The sequence below is a fragment of the Zonotrichia albicollis genome, chromosome 1 (assembly GCF_047830755.1).
Source record: "Zonotrichia albicollis isolate bZonAlb1 chromosome 1, bZonAlb1.hap1, whole genome shotgun sequence".
NCBI lineage: Eukaryota > Metazoa > Chordata > Aves > Passeriformes > Passerellidae > Zonotrichia > Zonotrichia albicollis.
The window spans coordinates 47,904,976-47,921,673 of record NC_133819.1 but is presented as its reverse complement, the minus strand read 5'-3'; the positions used below and the strand labels follow the sequence as shown (position 1 = coordinate 47,921,673).

At 41.7% G+C, this 16,698-nt stretch overlaps 1 protein-coding gene across 6 annotated transcripts in view; it reads left to right on the top strand.

Moving 5' to 3' along the window:
* ELMO1 (engulfment and cell motility 1) overlaps nt 1–16,698 on the top strand; it is a 301,543-nt gene that overhangs the window by 214,346 nt on the left and 70,499 nt on the right. The window contains exon 1 of one of the 6 annotated variants that reach the window (XM_074540501.1): nt 5,794–6,014. The exons of the other annotated variants lie outside the window; for them this stretch is intronic. The gene's annotated coding sequence lies outside the window, so the exon portion shown is untranslated. Of the gene's footprint in view, nt 1–5,793; nt 6,015–16,698 lie in introns of those variants that run through there. 6 annotated transcript variants of the gene reach the window in all.

The following is a 16,698-nucleotide window of genomic DNA, read 5'->3' as shown; positions in this document are numbered from 1 at the left end:
GTTTAAGTAATTCCTAAGTACCTATTTGTGTAATTAACATATTAAAAAACTCATGCCTCATTATTTAAACAGTGAGCCATGACAGCATCAGACTGAGTTCAGATAACAGAGACAGATGACTTTTTCCTTTATTTTGTCCATCCTCTTGCACTTTGCTTTTGTTAAAATCAGAAAAGCTGAAGAAATCATTCTGTTGCCATTTCATATGGTTGAGTAGAGATTTAACTACTATCTTCCAGAAGAAGAAAACCACAGTGCACTAATGAATAAGACGCAGGAGGAGCATGCATGCCTGTAAGAGAAGCAAGACCGAGCACCTTTGTTTCAACAGTGTTGGTACAATGTACATTCCACAGTGCCCATTCTACTGAGAACTCAGCATTAAATGGAAGCCTTAGACTGTTTGGATTGAAGATAAATCTGGCTGCTGTTGCTTGTTTGGCAGCCTGTGCAAAGCACAAGCTGGAGAAATGGCTGAAGATGGAAGGTAAAATGCTGCAGTGATGTGAAATTGTTCTGTCCTGGCCATGTGTACTCCAGAGAGTGATTGAATGAGAGAACTGAGATTACAATGACATGACTGAAAATGCTCTTGATATGTTCCAAAGGGTTTTGATACAAAATTTTGATATGCATTTGAACAATGTGGGCAAAGGAGGGAGCAGGGAAAAGCCTAACCCTGATAGTGGATGAAGAATATGGGATAGATTTGGCAGATAGTGCTTATATGGTCTGAATGTACTGGAAATTTTAAAACTCACAAGGTGGTTTCTGAGCCTCTTGCAGTTTTGTATTTAAGAGTGCTATGTGAGGAATCCTGAAGCCAATGATGTGTACTGTGAAACCTTCTGCTGTCTACTGTCTGGATTTATTATAATTGATTTGAAATTCTTCAGTGCCCTCTCATGCTATATGACTGCAATGTGTGTTGGAAATGGCAAGACTTAAAGGTTGCAGACAGCTGCGGGGGCTTGTGCATTTCAAGGGCTTTTTTAATATGATAGCTATCCAAAGACAAACTATGATTGTATACGACACTGCCGCCGAACCTAAACATCACTTGAGGTTGTTTGTCTGCTATACCCACTGTCAAGGTTAGAAATAATTTTCTTTTTTTTTCTTTGTGCACGTATCAAAAACTATGCAACTCCAAATTTGTTCACTGTGACAGAATAGTCTTCCTCTAAGCAACCCAATTTCTCTTTGTTCCTTTTTCAGACTAGGTTTTATTATATGCAGTTGTGGTGCTTTTCTTCTTTTTGTTTAGTTGGTTCTTTGCGTTTTGTTTTTCTAAGATGTGACTATTTCGGATCTGTATCAAAGCCAAGGCATTTCAGATCTTCTTGGAGTTAACACTGGAGGTGAAAATGGAGCCTACAGTCATGTTGTCTAGACTAGGAAGTCTCCTTTCACTACTCAGACTACGTGTAATCATTTAGCAATAGGAAAACTGAGAAATATTCATGTCAGTTCCTGTAGCCAATTTCAGGATTGTTTGTAGGCTGTCTTTGGCTTAGCTGAAGAGCTTCAGTTGTCAGGGAAGATAAAGAAGAATTGCAAATTCAACACCCCTAGATAGTCATCATCCAGACTACTGTTGTGTATGTCCAGGACTGTTGTATGGAATTCTATAAAGCTCTGATTGAATTTGTATAAGACAAGTGGAGATTTTATTTAATGCACATCTTTGAAGTCTTTTAAGATATGAATGCATCCTAGAATGCAGGCAACCTACCTGGTGGTGCAGGAGGAGACTTGGATGCTCCCTGTGGTCAAAGCAGAGGGGAAGGTAATGAACACTGAGCACACTCATTGGTGCTTGAATGGTGGAAATGCTTTGCAGAATAAAAGGTTCTGTGGTTCTGTAATTCACAGAGACCTTCTGGGAGCTATGGTGGCAGATCACCTCTGAAGGTCATGTCTAATCTGATTTACAAAGCTGTGTTACTGACTGTTTTCAGCAGCTTATATATCACTTGTGTGTTCCTAGTCAGATAAGCTTTGTGGTTTGCAGTCAAGCTGTCTTAAATGGCAGACAAGATAGATGTCTCTTTATGCTCTGGCCCAGCATTTTCATTTTAATTTGTGTTTATATGTTACTATGCAAAAACATCTTTCTGACACAGTAGTAGTAGGTAGAAAAACCAAACTAAACCCTCAAAGCTGTTCATTTGAATAAAAGTGTAGGGGCCTCCTGATAAAAGAGTTATGAGGCTTTCTGATAGTAAGATTTGGGAAAAACCAAACTAAATGTGAAAAATGTCCTTGGAAGTCTCTGAAATAGGTATTTGTATTATCTACAGATAGGTCCTAATTGACTCTTCAAGAGTACAGATGTGGAAGGGAAATGTGTAGATCTTCCTGGAATAAATCAATAGGACTAGCTGTTCCTGGTGCAAATCAGCTGCTTCTACGAACGGACTTTTGAAAGGACTTGAGAGTTTACTCAGAATTAACAGGTAATTTACGGCACTGGAAGCCAACCATCAAGCCTATGACTGGGGAAGTCTTAGCAGGTTAACCATCTTCCCCTTTAGGTATCTAGGCTAAAAAAAGAAAAACCCACGATCTGGAAGGATGAGTAAGCATTATATCATCACTGATTGTTCCTCAGCTCCCACACACAAACAGGTCTTAGCCCATGACAGAATACTGGCAGGAGCTGCTGTCGGATTGACAAGTAGCAGCTTTGGTGTGAAGCCTTCCTGGAAATCTTTTTTCCTTTTAGTTGAACAGCATCATTTTATCCTGCTATCTTAGAAGATTTTTTCACAAATCTTATTTATTATGCTGCTTTGAAATGCCTGGATTTTTCTAGCCTTGAATTTTTGATCTCCCTTAAAAGCTTTCTTTGGTATCTGTGTCCTGTCCTGCTTTAGATTGCAATGAAATTCTTTGTGTGTTTATTCTCACAACACAACCTTGTGAGGAAAAGAAATGCAATTTGCAGGGGAGATTGCTAAGGAAATAAAGAGACAAAGGTGAGATTTCATAACCTTAAATCTAGTGGCTTGCTGTCATCAGAAGTAGAGATCTCTGTCACTTCTGCTCCTTTCCTGTGAAAGAAAAGACCTTAAAAATGGGTCTTCTGAGTTCTTGACTGGTTGCCCTAATCTGGGACACAGTCTTCTCCCTGTCAGCATGTGAAATGCAGATGGGAGTTTTGGAAACTGGGCCAAGGGAAAATTTCTCCAGATACATTAAAGTTGCACTGCTAATCATTATTTTTGATTGCAGTGGGGCTTTGTTAAACAAAGGACAGCCTATTGAAGAGTTTTGAACTCTATGTATCACATAATGGGAAGGAACAATTTATTTCATTAGGAGCCTCTTCAATTTAATATTGGCTTTAAAAATACTATTGCAGAGACCTCCTAGGAATGTGCTATTTGATTTTCGTTGTCCAGTAGAATTTAAACTTGCTGGTTTGCATGACTATTTTAAGCTCTACATATTGACAATGCTTCCAGTCCATGACATGACAATAACAGCTAGCAAAAATAACCTTGAAACTGCTGAAGTGTTTCACCCTCCACAGACAAATGGCAGAGCATGCTCCACACTCCCAGACCACCCTCTCCTGTGTGAGATTTGGGTGGGAGAGGGATGGAATGGGACAGACTGCTTTTTTCTGCAGCAAATTCTGTCAGTGAATCTAGGCTTTTTAATTAGCCCTCATTCCCTTCGCTGAATATCTTTCCACTTATTCATAAATTGAATATTTCAGAACTGAAAAAATGACCGCAAAAGCTGGCAAGCTCAGGGTAATCCTTATGGTGATGGTGCTGCTCCAAAGGCAAATGAAAAGTCAGAAGTACAGCATTGCCAGAAGTGAACCTTTATGGCATCCTCAGCCATTACAAATACAGTTCTCTCAGAAGCCCTTTTCTATGTCAAGAATTGTAACTGAGTCACAGATGCCCTGGAAACCCAAATCTCTGGAGTAGCCTTCTCTTATGGCCTTGCTCTTGAGGCTTGGAAGACCTTCCCGGACTCTGGATTAGGGAGTGGCATTTGTTGTACACAGAGATTAATCTACCTCTATTTACCATGGCACATGAAGTGGACTGCTGTTATTAGTGCAATATAGAAATACTGAGGGATTTTTAAGAAGGGCTTTAATTTTTTTAATCTTTTGGTCAAACAAATGGAGGTAAGGGTTCCTGAAAAAGGAATGTATCCTCATTTTTTTTCCATCTAAAATTCTTAACACCATAATAATAGTATGTGAGTGCCTCATGGTTTGTCTGAAGCTGTCTTTTTAATATAAATGCATGAACTTGATTTTTCTCCTCATTTTGCAGTTTCAGTAACAGAAAGGAAAGGATGAATTGAATGAACCGTAACTGCCATACGGTTCCTTTGCTTACTGCACTGGTGGCTTAGGAATCTTTTTCTCTCCAGTGTTGCTTCCTTTCTTCTAATGATCTCTCCTTCCTTATATTGTCAGAGGTCAGGACAGAGTTTTTGTCAACCCTTTGGGCATAAAGATATCTTAGTGGTGGATTTCATCACCTGAACAGGACAGGAAATACCCAGTGTAGAGTTTGTTGCGTGAAGATTCAGGTCACTGTTCTGTGGGTGCCAGATGCATTTTTGGAGGTTTCGTAAAAGCTGTCTCAGATTTTCACCTTGTTTTGGAGAGGTACAATATATGGTGCTGGAAAGCAAAATACAGTACTTTGGCAGTAGTCCTGTCTTCTGCTGGTCAGTTACTTAAACTTGAAATGGGACTAAGGTGTACTATTTGTTGGAGCAAGTCCAAATGAGGGAAGATCATCAGGAGGCTGAAGCACCTCTCCTGTGAAAACAGGCTTGAGAGAGTTGTGGTTGTTCAGCCAGGAGAAGGGATGGCTCCAGGAAGACCTTAGAGCACTTTCCTTAGCTGGAGAGGGACTTGTTACAAGGGCATGGGGTGACAGGACAAGGCATAATGTCCTCAAAGCTAAAGGGAATTTGTTTAGATTAGTTATTAGGAAGAAATTCTTTACTATGAGAGTAATGAGGCTCTGGGACAGATGGACAGATGGATGCCCCATCTCTAGCAGTGTTCAAGGCGAGACTGGATGGAACTTGAAGCAACCAGCACTCATAAAAGCTACCCCTGCCCATGCCAGGGAGGTTGGAACTACGTGATGGATCTTTTAGCCTATGATTGTGTGATTTGGGCACACAGAGAGCGCACCTCCTTAGCATGCATACAAGCGAGTACTCGTGGGGTGTGTGCACACACATACGTGTGTCCTGACGTGTTTGCACAGGGAGAAAGTCACCGTGTACACGGCTCTGTCTGCGTGTACTTTCCCAGCATGTCTGAAAAGAGAGAGCAAACTCACAATCAAATAAGCAACGCGAGCAGAGGGAGGAAAGATGAGGTTGCGGTTGATTATGAGCCTGGCAGCAGATGTGCTACACAAATCCAGCCCGCTGCATCGAGGCTGTTTCCATGGCGATGGAGCGAGTAATTGTGGAGCTCCGGCGCGCTCCCCCGCGGCCCCCGCCAAGGTGGACGCGGATGCCGGGGTCCCCATCCGCGCTTCCTCCGGGTGAGCGCCGGGCTCTGAGGCAAAACGAGCGGGCGGCGCGGGGGGAGCCCCGGAGACGGGGATCTCTGCTCCGCTCATCCCCGCCGTGCGATGGCAGGATGCGAGGGAAGCGGCGCTCTTCCTCGGAAATGGGCTCTCCCGAGATGCTAAATAAGCGGGCAGGAGTTTCCCTGCCGCGGGAGTGGGCTGCCATTGGCTGCCGCCGCCCGCCCGTGCCAATGGGAGCCCGCCGGGCGCCCGGCACATAAGCGGAGCTGGGCGCGGGCAGCGGAGCGCGGCCGCGGGGCAGCGCTGGTCCGAGCCCGCCCGCCGCCCATGGCCGCGCCCGGAGCGCGCCCCCGCCGCGGAGCGCCCGCCGCTGCCCGCCGTGCGCGCGGAGCCGCCCGCCGCGGGCTGCATTAAGTCATCCGCTCGCTGCCGTGTGGGAGGTGAATTTGTCATCGGCAACGATGGAGCTACGAGATCTCTGTAAGTAAAGCCGTGCACTTTATCCTGCCGTTTCAGCCCGGGCGCGGAGCGATTGGTGGTGTCGAGGGATGGCAAAAAGCGAATTAGTGGCAACTGTATATACACCGAGGGATTCCTCGGTTTTGTGTCTTGTGTAGCGAGATGCGCTCTTCCGAATGGTCTCGGGCATCGGACAAACTAGTTAGCTGTTTGCATTGCCTTGGGTGGTTTTTTTAGCCTAATTGAGGTTAGTCTGTGGAAGGATGCTATGTTTTTCGGGGTATTTCTGATCACCCCTGTGTTTGAAAAGGGAAGCAAACCACATGGAGCAGAATGTTGCAGGCACAAAAGTCTGAGGTGCCCACATGAAGTCGCCAGTATTTCTGGTGTCAGTATAATAATAACAGGTATGTTATTACAGTAATTTGTCAAACGCCAGTTCAGACCCTGAGCCAAGAAAACACGAGTTGCTCATCATTCATCACTGTGTTCAGCATAAAAATGTCTGTCATTGCTTTTCCTACCCCTCCTGTACCTTTTCTCTTTTTCTCAAATTGGTTTATTCTTCTTTGAAGGCTTTTTAAACTGCATTTAATTCAAAAGCTTTCCTATTTGTTTATGAAACCTGTGAGTACATGAAAAGTATGAAGAGTTTCCTTTTTCACCATTGTGGGGCATGTGTTAGAAGTTGATTTCTTTGCCTCTTGGGACTCTGCTTTTGATTCTGTAAAGCAGAAACAGTATATTTAGAAAGAGGAGGGAAGTGTGTGTGCAAATCTGTCCCTCTGCAGCCCTCTGGGGTTACCTACACCAGCCATGAATTTGGCTCAGCGTTGTTCATGTTTTATCGTGACAGGGAGCTTTGCTGCATGAAGCTCATGGTTGTCTCTGCTTAACCCTCACAGAGACTGTAGTCATCTTATCTGGTTTGTGAAAATACATAGGAGAAATGGCAGACATCGAAAAAAAAATATTTAGAAAAAAACTTTTTGTTTTTTTCACCCTGTTCCTGAGCTTGTCAAGTGTATCAGGTATTTTATAGTAACCCAAACCAGGTGCAAACATTGTATGAAGCTGGCTGCATTTTAGGGATTCATTTTTGGTGTCTTGTGTTCATTTTAGAACTTAACACACAGCTTCATTTCCCAGCATTAGGAACTGCTGAGGACTCACATTGCTGCCTGGGAATCTCAGGCTGAGGGTGTAAATTTCCTTAGATTTGGTTTAACTGGTCAGCTTTGCTTTTGCCCTGCAAGTTGTGGCAGGAAGGTGTGTACATGGAGCTTATCCCTCCAGTTAAAGGACACAGCATTGCCTCAGAGTTGATGCCAAAAAAGAATATGTCTGTGTTTTGAAGAGCTACTGGATCAATATAATTTTTTTAAAAATACAGAACACAGAATTCAGTGCATCAATACAGGGAGAGTGTCTATTGGTGTGTGTAATACTACTCCTCTGTGTAGTTTTGAGTGTTTAACCTGATGTATAACAAATTCAGGAGGGACCCCTTATTAAGCTTGACTTATTGCTTTTTCTGAAGACACAAATATAAGTCACTCTTCCCTGTATTTCCCAGGGGTGTTTGGGTCACCTTTTATTGAAATGATGGCCCCAGGCATCCTATGGCACTGGGCTTAGAAAAAAAAGCATTTTTCTAAGGTATGCAAGAAAGACATAACTGTTAGCTATTATTGCAATTCTTATTTTTGTTCAGCAGCGATGAAAGTGCCAGGAATGAATAATTTTTTTTTAAATGAGGAAGGTATTTTGTTGCTATGTCACCCTCCCCAGGGTCTTGTATCATTCATTTGTATTTACTTAGCACTGGTGTAGCTGAAAATCCCATTGCGTATGGCAATCTAGGCAAAGAGATGTGCCCACTCCCCATCTTAAAGGTGGATGCTTTGATCTAGGCTAAGATATTCCACAAAAATCTTTGAGAAAGCTTGGACCCTTGCACACCTGGGCATGGGTTGTTCCTGGCTGATCATTTTGAACACCTTTGGGATGCATCAAAATGAAGCTTAATTGCACCTTTGAGGGTTTTTTGTTCCATACCCTCTGCCTTCTGCTTTATTTTATGATTACTGATGTGAAAGCGTAGGAGAACATTGTCTTTTAAGGGGACTGCAACTCTTAAGATGATATTTTAATTCTTGTTAGCACTCCAGGGATGTAGTTCAAACAACATAAACCTCTCAAGTTTAGTCGCCAGTGCTAGGCAAACACTGCCTGTGATGGAGTTCCTCTCTCTCCCATAACCTTGTTTGAAGGGATTTTTTCGCTTGTCTATCCCTGTGCATTAGCAGATAAAAGGAGGGGGCTGGGGAGGGAGGGAGACAGAGAGACAGCCTATAACTGCTAAGCACTGGATCAGCCTGTCTGAGGGCTTCCAGCCCCAGTGATGCCTGAGGTGGAAAAACTCGTGTTGCAGTCCAAGCCGTGCTTGCATTGGATTTTTGACCTGATGGTGCAGAGAACTGTTGCTCGTCGTTAGTGCTTGGGGATGATCTACGTGGGAGAGGCATTTCAGATTCCCAGGCTATAAGAGTTCCAGCAACAGAGGAGTGAGTAGGCTTCAGTGAGAGCTGTGGCATGCTGGCAGCAGTTGGGAGGATGCAGAAGCTGAAAAAAAAATGCTATCTTGGGGTAGCTTTAATTGGTTGCATTGGAAAACACTTGGTTTGATGGGCTCATATGTCTTCTAAAATGCTTGGTGCCAGACCAAATTGGCATAGCTCCATTGACTTACACGAGATGCCACCAGGCATTGATCTGATCTTCAGTCTTATGCTTATATTTTTCTTGGAACAGTGAGATTTTCACAAAGGCAGCAGGTTATTTTTTTCTTTCTATTTGCCTCAATGATGGTAAATTGAAAACTGAAATGGAATAGGCATCCCAGAGGCTTTGTTTTGTTTCTGTGGGCTTTAAGCTTAATGGGTTATCTTTTATCTGCTTGTAGAGCTTTATACCCATATGTCAAACTATACTGGAAGCATAGAGCAGAAATTCTGGTCTGAGCTTTGTGTGTGTTGAGAGATATTAAATTTGAATATTTCATTATTTTCCTGGATCTTAACCCTCCTTCAGTTACAAAAACTCTGTTGGTCATTTGTGTTCTAGGTAAACAGATGCTGGAGCCACCAGTCTTCAGTTTTGCCTCAGTTGTATATGGTTTTCACCCCATTGTTCAAGTGAGTTGGCACAAATTTTTACACACAGGTGTAAAAAAGGTGGCTCGATATGTTCACCTCCAAATGAATAGAAGACAGTTGTAACTCCAAGTAAGACTAACCACACAAATATCCACAGTTCCTTATTTTTGTGTCTGAAAAAAACCCCCACTTTTTTAGGAGAAAAGCCTTCTCCATGCTAAGCCTTGGTTTACATGGAGCATCATGCCATGGAAAACTCTCGCTCCTTGTTCAGTGCATACACACTCACATCTCTAATGGCACATGCACACAACAAAGCAAGACCAAGCACAGAATAAAAATGGAACAGCAGTAAAACATAGACTTGTGAAATGTGAAAAGCCCATTGATTTGCTTGACACCCATTTTGTTCAACATTGTGCAGTGCTAATCTGAAAATTCCTGTGCGTCACGAAAACTTTTCAGAACAATAAGAACTGTCAATTCCAGCAGATTTTACAGACCTGTCATTATCCTTCTTGTCTTGAAGCACTAAGTGGCATATAGAGGGATTTTTGGCAGGAGTTCAGGACTACTCTCATGAAGAGGAGTCGTGTGCTACTACCTCATGGATATTATCATTTGAAGCTAGAGTTCAGCCCAGCACAGGCTCCTGGAAGCACGTCTTTCCCCATCTGAGTGTGCTGCCCTTATGGATCTCACTTATTTTGTCTCTTCAAAAACCAACTAAAAACCACTGCTTTTTACTGTTCTCAGATGCAAAAATGTAAAAGAAAAAAACTGTACATTCCCTCTATATTTTGACTTGATATCTTCCAGAAAACTAGAACAATTTCATGAAATCATACCCCCCCTCCACCTGCTGCTTCTTCAGAAAAGAAAAGTGGAGACAGCAGCAGTGATGGCCACAAGCAGAAGTTTTTATTAACTCCCTTTTTCTTGAGATTGTATTGCTGGTACTTCCTTCTCTTGGAGTATCTGTTAAGAAAATGCTCACACACCCCACATTCCCCTTCATTAGGAACTACAGTTCCCCTTAGACACATGTCTCTGTGAGGAGAAGCATAATGAAGGGAGGAAACATTGACTTTGTGTCAGAGAAATTCAATTTTAAGTTCTTTATCAGAGGCCATGTAACTTGAAAGTGTTTTGTCTTCCATACTTACACTTTCCAGTGTAGCATCATCTGCATACATACCTCACCCAAATTAAATAAAGTTTCAGTACAGTCAGGGTCATGACAGTCACTCTGAATATGAAAATATTAATTCAGCTATGCATCCTTTGTTTTAGTGACTTGCAGAATTCATTCATGTTGCAATAAGCCATCAGCATTTTTAAAAGTCTGAAGAGCACAGATCCATTTTTTGTGGACTTTACAAAATTCTAGCAGGTTTTGCTACCTAGGAATTAAGTGGTTTCAAAAAAGCATGTGAAAATCAGACCTCAGAAGACATGCATGACCTTCATTTAAACTAGAACTTTGATTAGCTCAATCTTGGGTGTTTTAAACTCTTCTGTAATGCACAAAAGCAATCTTGTAATGGGGTGAAAAAGGAGATCTTCTTATTAATGCTAGCCCACTGTCAAATTAATACATCAAATAGTATGCTCTTATCCTGAATCACTGGACTGCTTTTATCAGAGCTTTTGATGTAGCAAAGAAAGTGCTTGTTCCATAGTTACAAACCCAACTCTCTCAGTCTTCCCTTCTCTTTGAACTTCAGTTTTCTTAAGACTTGGGATATCGTGATACAGAGAGCAGCATTCAAAGCTAGGTATTTCAAGACTCACATCCAGAGGCATATTAGAAGCCACACAAAGGGATTTTCTGTAAGTGTGGTTTTCAAATATAGGTAACCTTCTGGCTTGACCTCTGGATCCACTCCCAGTCTGCATTTCAGGAAAAAGAATCTACCCACATACAGTTATCTCCAGCAAGATCAAAGCTGTCATTGTATTCTGACACCTGTGAGAAAGAAATGGAAATATTTTAAAAAGTGGGGGAAATTGTGAAAAGACTTGAATGAGTTCACATTTCTGAAAGACATGAACCCACGGATCTTGGAAGTGAAAGGAAGACTTTCAGGATAGCTGCAGAATGTTTCTTTATTTGTTAGCTTCACCAAGTTAATTAAACAGATTTGAAAACATAAACAAAAATAGATTTTCTAGATCCCTACAAATATAGCTCGGCAAGTGTTTTGCCATGAAAGTTAATAAGGTTCTAACTTTAGACTGGGGTTTCTGTTTGGTGCCTAACAGAAGCCACTGCAAAGGATGGTGTTATTCCATTCTACCTTTGAAGCCCCTTGTCATCCCAGGCCCCCAGCCAGGTAATAATTAGCATTGACTCCATGATTCTCAGCAGGCTGATCAATCACTTTATTATTCTATACTCAATAAGAAACCCATTGCCCTTACAGACACTCACAACACACGTGGACCTAACTGGTCCTTCCATCCAAACACCATCACCACTAGCCAATTAAGAAACCACCCTTCGGTAAACAAATCTCCATAACACATTCCATGTGTTCAACAGCTGCAGCAAGTGAAGATAAGAATTGTTTATCATTCTTTTCTCTGATCTTCTCACAGCCTTCCCCAGGACAATGCCTGGGAAAGTTGTGCCTGTTGCTTTGTGTGGCCAGACAGCTGCTGCCACAGCCCCTCTTCCAGGTGTGGTGTGTTTCCCAGTTTCCACACTTTTTCTGGCAAAGGTGTAAGTTGTCATAGATTTATCCCAGCTCTGGTAGACCTCCTGAAGGACTGGCAAGAAGGTATCTGCAGATTGAGAAATACAGCTCTGTTTGTCTTCTTGTATTTCCTACTGTCCTGCGTGAAAGCACCAGAAGGGCTTTGCAGAGCTTGTCCTTCCTCCACGTGGATGGATCATCAGCAAAAGGCGCAGCAGAGTCAAGGTGTGCCTTTTGCTGCACTGCTCCCTTGTCTCAGCACAACCAGCCTTGGCAGAGCCCTTGGCTTTCAGCCAGCTGGGATGTGCCAGAAGGTGCTGGAGCTAAAGCTTTGAGTGCCCTACAAGCTATCACTTCCCCATCAGTTAATTCAGCGTGGTGCTGAGGAATGTTGTGGGTAGAAGATCCTTGTCCTGCAAGGAAGCTACCTCACAGTTCCTGTGCTCAGCACAAGGGGTTGGAATGTATCTGTGGCCACAAGGAAGGGAAGGACTGTGGATCAAGCAAACTTCTCTCCTGATCCCCACTGTGCCCTCACAAGGAGCCTTCTGCTCTGTCCCTCCCCAAACTCACCTTTGGAGGCTGGAATTAAGCCACTTGGCCAACAGAAGCTCGTCTCAGCTTTCAGAAAGGGGAGCCTCCCTGATTTGAGATTCCTCAGGGTCATGCTTAGGAGTAGCTACTGGTGCAAAGAGATACAGAATGTCTGTGAAACCTCTCACTTTTTCAGGACCAGTTGCTTTGGTGCATGGAGTAGTAAATAAGCAAAGGCTTGAGTTAGGAACACCTCTGATGTTCTGTAACAGCGCTGAGGAGCTGGGTTATATTTATATGTTAATAGTTGGTCTTGAATTTTTCTGCCTTTAAATGCTACTATAACCCAGTTTAATATTTAATAGAAGAGTGGAAAGTCTATTCACAGCAGTTTCACAAGCAAATTCCTTTGTTCCCACTTCCCAACTTACCTTTTAAAATCCCCAATTCAAATTACCCCCCTATCTCAAACAGCAACACGGTGTTTTGCCATTATGCTTAGAATGTCATAAGTTTCATTTTCAATGGCAAGTGAAATTATGCTCATTTTCGTTGGTACTGAAAAGGTACAAGTGAGTCTTAAAATAAGTTCTGGTTTTTCATGCATGAAATTATGTATCCGTTCACCTCTGCATGCAGGATTTCCATCATTGTACAGTCATGGGCATCTACTCCAGAATGAACTTTGCACCAATCGCAATAACAATTTTTGTTGCTAAAGGTTCTAGCCCAGTGGATTTCAAGGCTTTGAATTTGTATTACAAATTTAAGGTATAAGCAAGAAACTTTGACTAGGAATGTCTCTGGTGGAGTAAATATCAAGCATTTCAGGTATACAGTTCTATATATTTCAGGTATACAGTTCTATATATTTCAGGTATATTCAGATCTGGCCATAAACATTTATCATTGACCTGGTAAGATAAACAATTGCTGGATTATGTTCCTCTTTTTATTTTTCTTTTTTTTAGGACTTTCTGTCAGGTTTCAACAAAGGATAAAAGAGACACCTTTCTAATTTTGTTAGATGTTATTGGGTACTAGTAACTGGATGAAATTTGAGTTTTTTCAGCTGGAGAGATGAATGACAGATTTGTGATGTGAAAAGTATAGGAAAGTCCCCCAGCTAATTCTGTGACTTTCAACTTAAGCACCAGAGCTCAGTTGCTGATTGTCCCAGAAGTTTGCCTGAACTATGATTTAAAGATTGTATTGCACCAAAATCCCAGAGGTTATTGCAGTTTGCAGCAGATAATCACAGTGTGTGGTTCTTGTGATTGTGAAGAAATGTGCACATTTCATCATGATCTCCTGCACAGGCAGACACCTGGGCCCGAATCCAGATCCTTTCAGATCATGCCCTCAATCTGGTGTTCTCATCACTGCCTCTGCATCATTGCTGCTGGCAAACCATTTAACCTAGCAAGGGTATTGTGCATCCCTGATGCCACAGCCTGTTTGTAGCACCTACATGTTACCAGTGCCACAGAGCACCTGTAAAAAAGTGAACACGGTAGGTTATGGGTCACTTTTGGGGCAGAGCACAGTGGTCCTGCCTCACAATTCCAGTGCCCTCAGCATTATCCATCACTTACAAGATCATGGTCAGGGTGCAAACTCAGGAGCTGCTTAAAAAGAGCACCAGGCCAGAAAGCAAAACCTTGGCTGTGTTGAAACAAGTGCTAGAAGTCGCTTTTTTTTTAGGCTGGTCCCCAGAATTAAGGGGTTGAATTCCTCCTGGGCTGAAGTGGTCAAATTGCACCATGAAGTCAGTCAAAAGACATCTCCTCCTAAAGAAAATGAAAGATGTCAGAGAGCTCTGTATGAGTCAGTCGCAAAACAAGTAACAATTTTGATTGCTGATATACAAAAAAGACTGTTCCACCAGGGATAACAGCTTGTTACTTGCTTTGCTCTCAGGATGCAAGGGAGAAAGGAAGAGAAAGTGCGTACTTGTAGCCAAGTTGGCTGCTACAGTCCAGCAGCACAGTCAATCAAATTGTTTCATCCTTCCAAGTCACTCTGTAATGTCACTGATTTATCTTGCTGCCATGCAATTGTGCCCTGTTGATAATTCCAGTTTTGTCAAGAGATGACAGAGATTTTGCAGAAAACCTGCAAGCTACTCTTACCAAACAGTAGGCAAACAGTAGGAGAGCAAAGTAAGATTTCCTCCTTTTCATTGATGCCTATAAATAGTTCGTGCTAACCTTAACAGCCTTGGAGATGTAGGGAACTTTTTTTAGAAAAAGAATCCATTATTTTTAAAACTACATTGACTCAGCAGAAGTAGATGTGTGTGTTTTAGATCATGATAGGTTGACAATCAAGCCCTGCTGTGAATGCTTAGCTCTTCAATTCTGGCTGTATGTTTTACATTTATTTTAACTCTGCAGTGTATTGGCACAAGTCTTGATATTATGGCCAGAAAGGATACTGCTTAGTTACTCTATATATTTAAAAAGAAAGTTTTTATTTACAGTTTTTACAATTCAGTTCTCTGTTTCTTTGATTTTTTTCCATGTACGTGAGAGAGGACATAATTAACCAAAGCACATTTAATTTATGTCTAAGAATGTGTTGCTTAATAAGAATTTTTTGAGCTCCCTATTGTGCTGAGCAGAATTAGTCTCAGGAGCCATTATATGGACTTCAGTGGTATTACTCCAATATGCAAGTGCTATCCAAGAATTATTTGAGCTACTTTGAAAAGTGTAAGAGGTTTCTTAGGAAAGCTGAGTCCCTTGGTCTTGCAGACAGGAGGGTTTTCTCAATATGATATTAGTATGCATGTATCCAATTAGAAATTAATGGGAAATCCAGATTTATGTAGTAGGAGGAGATGACTGGGATGCTTACCATTACTGATGCAAAAAGAAAAATGGTTGTCTCTGTGTGTATAGGTGTTATAAATAATTGGGGAATACATCACCTTTTTGTTAGCTCTGTAGTCCTACAAGACTTTTTACTAATACAACTCATAGGATCTTCACTGGAAATGTAAATTTCTGCAGAAGATGAAGATCTCTGTATTTCCAGGTTAGTTTTAATTTTTCATGTGTTTCTAGGCAGATTTAAAAGGCAAAAAAGAGTAATTTAATACATATGCCATACTGACTAATGTATAAGTGAAACAACGCTGTAAAACAATATAAAGATTTAGCTACTAATCAGGTTATTTTCCTGCTGTTATCAATCTTGACAATTCTGAAAATACCATAGAGAAGTACGAATTTGAAAATAAAGAAAAATAGCAGATTTCCACTATTTTATGCATATTTTGGGGTTTGATAGAAAGGAATATTAAACTTTGTGTGTTTGACAGCAGCATTTGATCAGCTGAGATTCTGTCTGCTCTGCTTTTAATCCTGTGGTATTTCAGGATCTTTAACCACCGATTTCTAAAGATGATAATCCAACCCCCTGCAGTCAGTTGTGTTGCTCTCATCAAGAGCCACGCTGGAGTTACTGGTCTTTCAATAGAAACTGGCGTAACCTAGCAGGTGGTTAGATTTTGTTGAATTTTCTTTTAAAAGAGCTTGGTTAGTCTATTAGTTGGTTTCAGTGTCATGCTTAGATGTCATTCTTTTTTTGGGTCTTTTGAGGGTGGCCTTACTTCAGTGATGATGGAAATCATCCCTGCTTAGAAACTTCACCTCTGCCAAAGTTTCAGTTAGCATCATGAAAAAGAGCTTTCCTCTACAGGTTGTTCACTTTTTCTTACTGAACTGGCAGTCCACTGTCTCCCCCAGGACTTTGCTTTAATATGGCTTGTCTTGCCCCAGGGTAAATAGGAGAGGACATCTCATGGTAACCACCAAAATTTCATGCAAATATCAGCATGACCTGGCTACAGCACCTCCAGTGCAGATATCCTACTCTAAATGTTCTAGATTGCTCTTAGGAGAACAAGAAGGGGAGCCAATTCTCAGACATGTGTCTCTGCAGCCTCTTTCTCATCCAGAAGCTGCTAATGAGCCTTCAGAATTAGGTGGCTGTCTTTTAAAACACTAAATCATCGCACTTTATATTCCTTTCTAGTTTATTTTAGAAAATTTAGAAAACTCCTAAGATAAAGGACTTTAGGAGTAAAAGTACCAGGATGATGCTATAAAGCCTATGGTCCTGTTTTCAGTAGTGCAAGTATCAGGAGTCAGGCTGAGATGTTTATAGATGATATCTAGTCGTTTTCCATTGACATCAGGAGACATCAGATTTGCTTCAACTTGCAGCTGGAGAGGCATAATAAATTCTCTGTTGGCCAAACTGATCACTTAGAAGCTACACTCCAAGCAGGAGCAAGCTGCAGACATA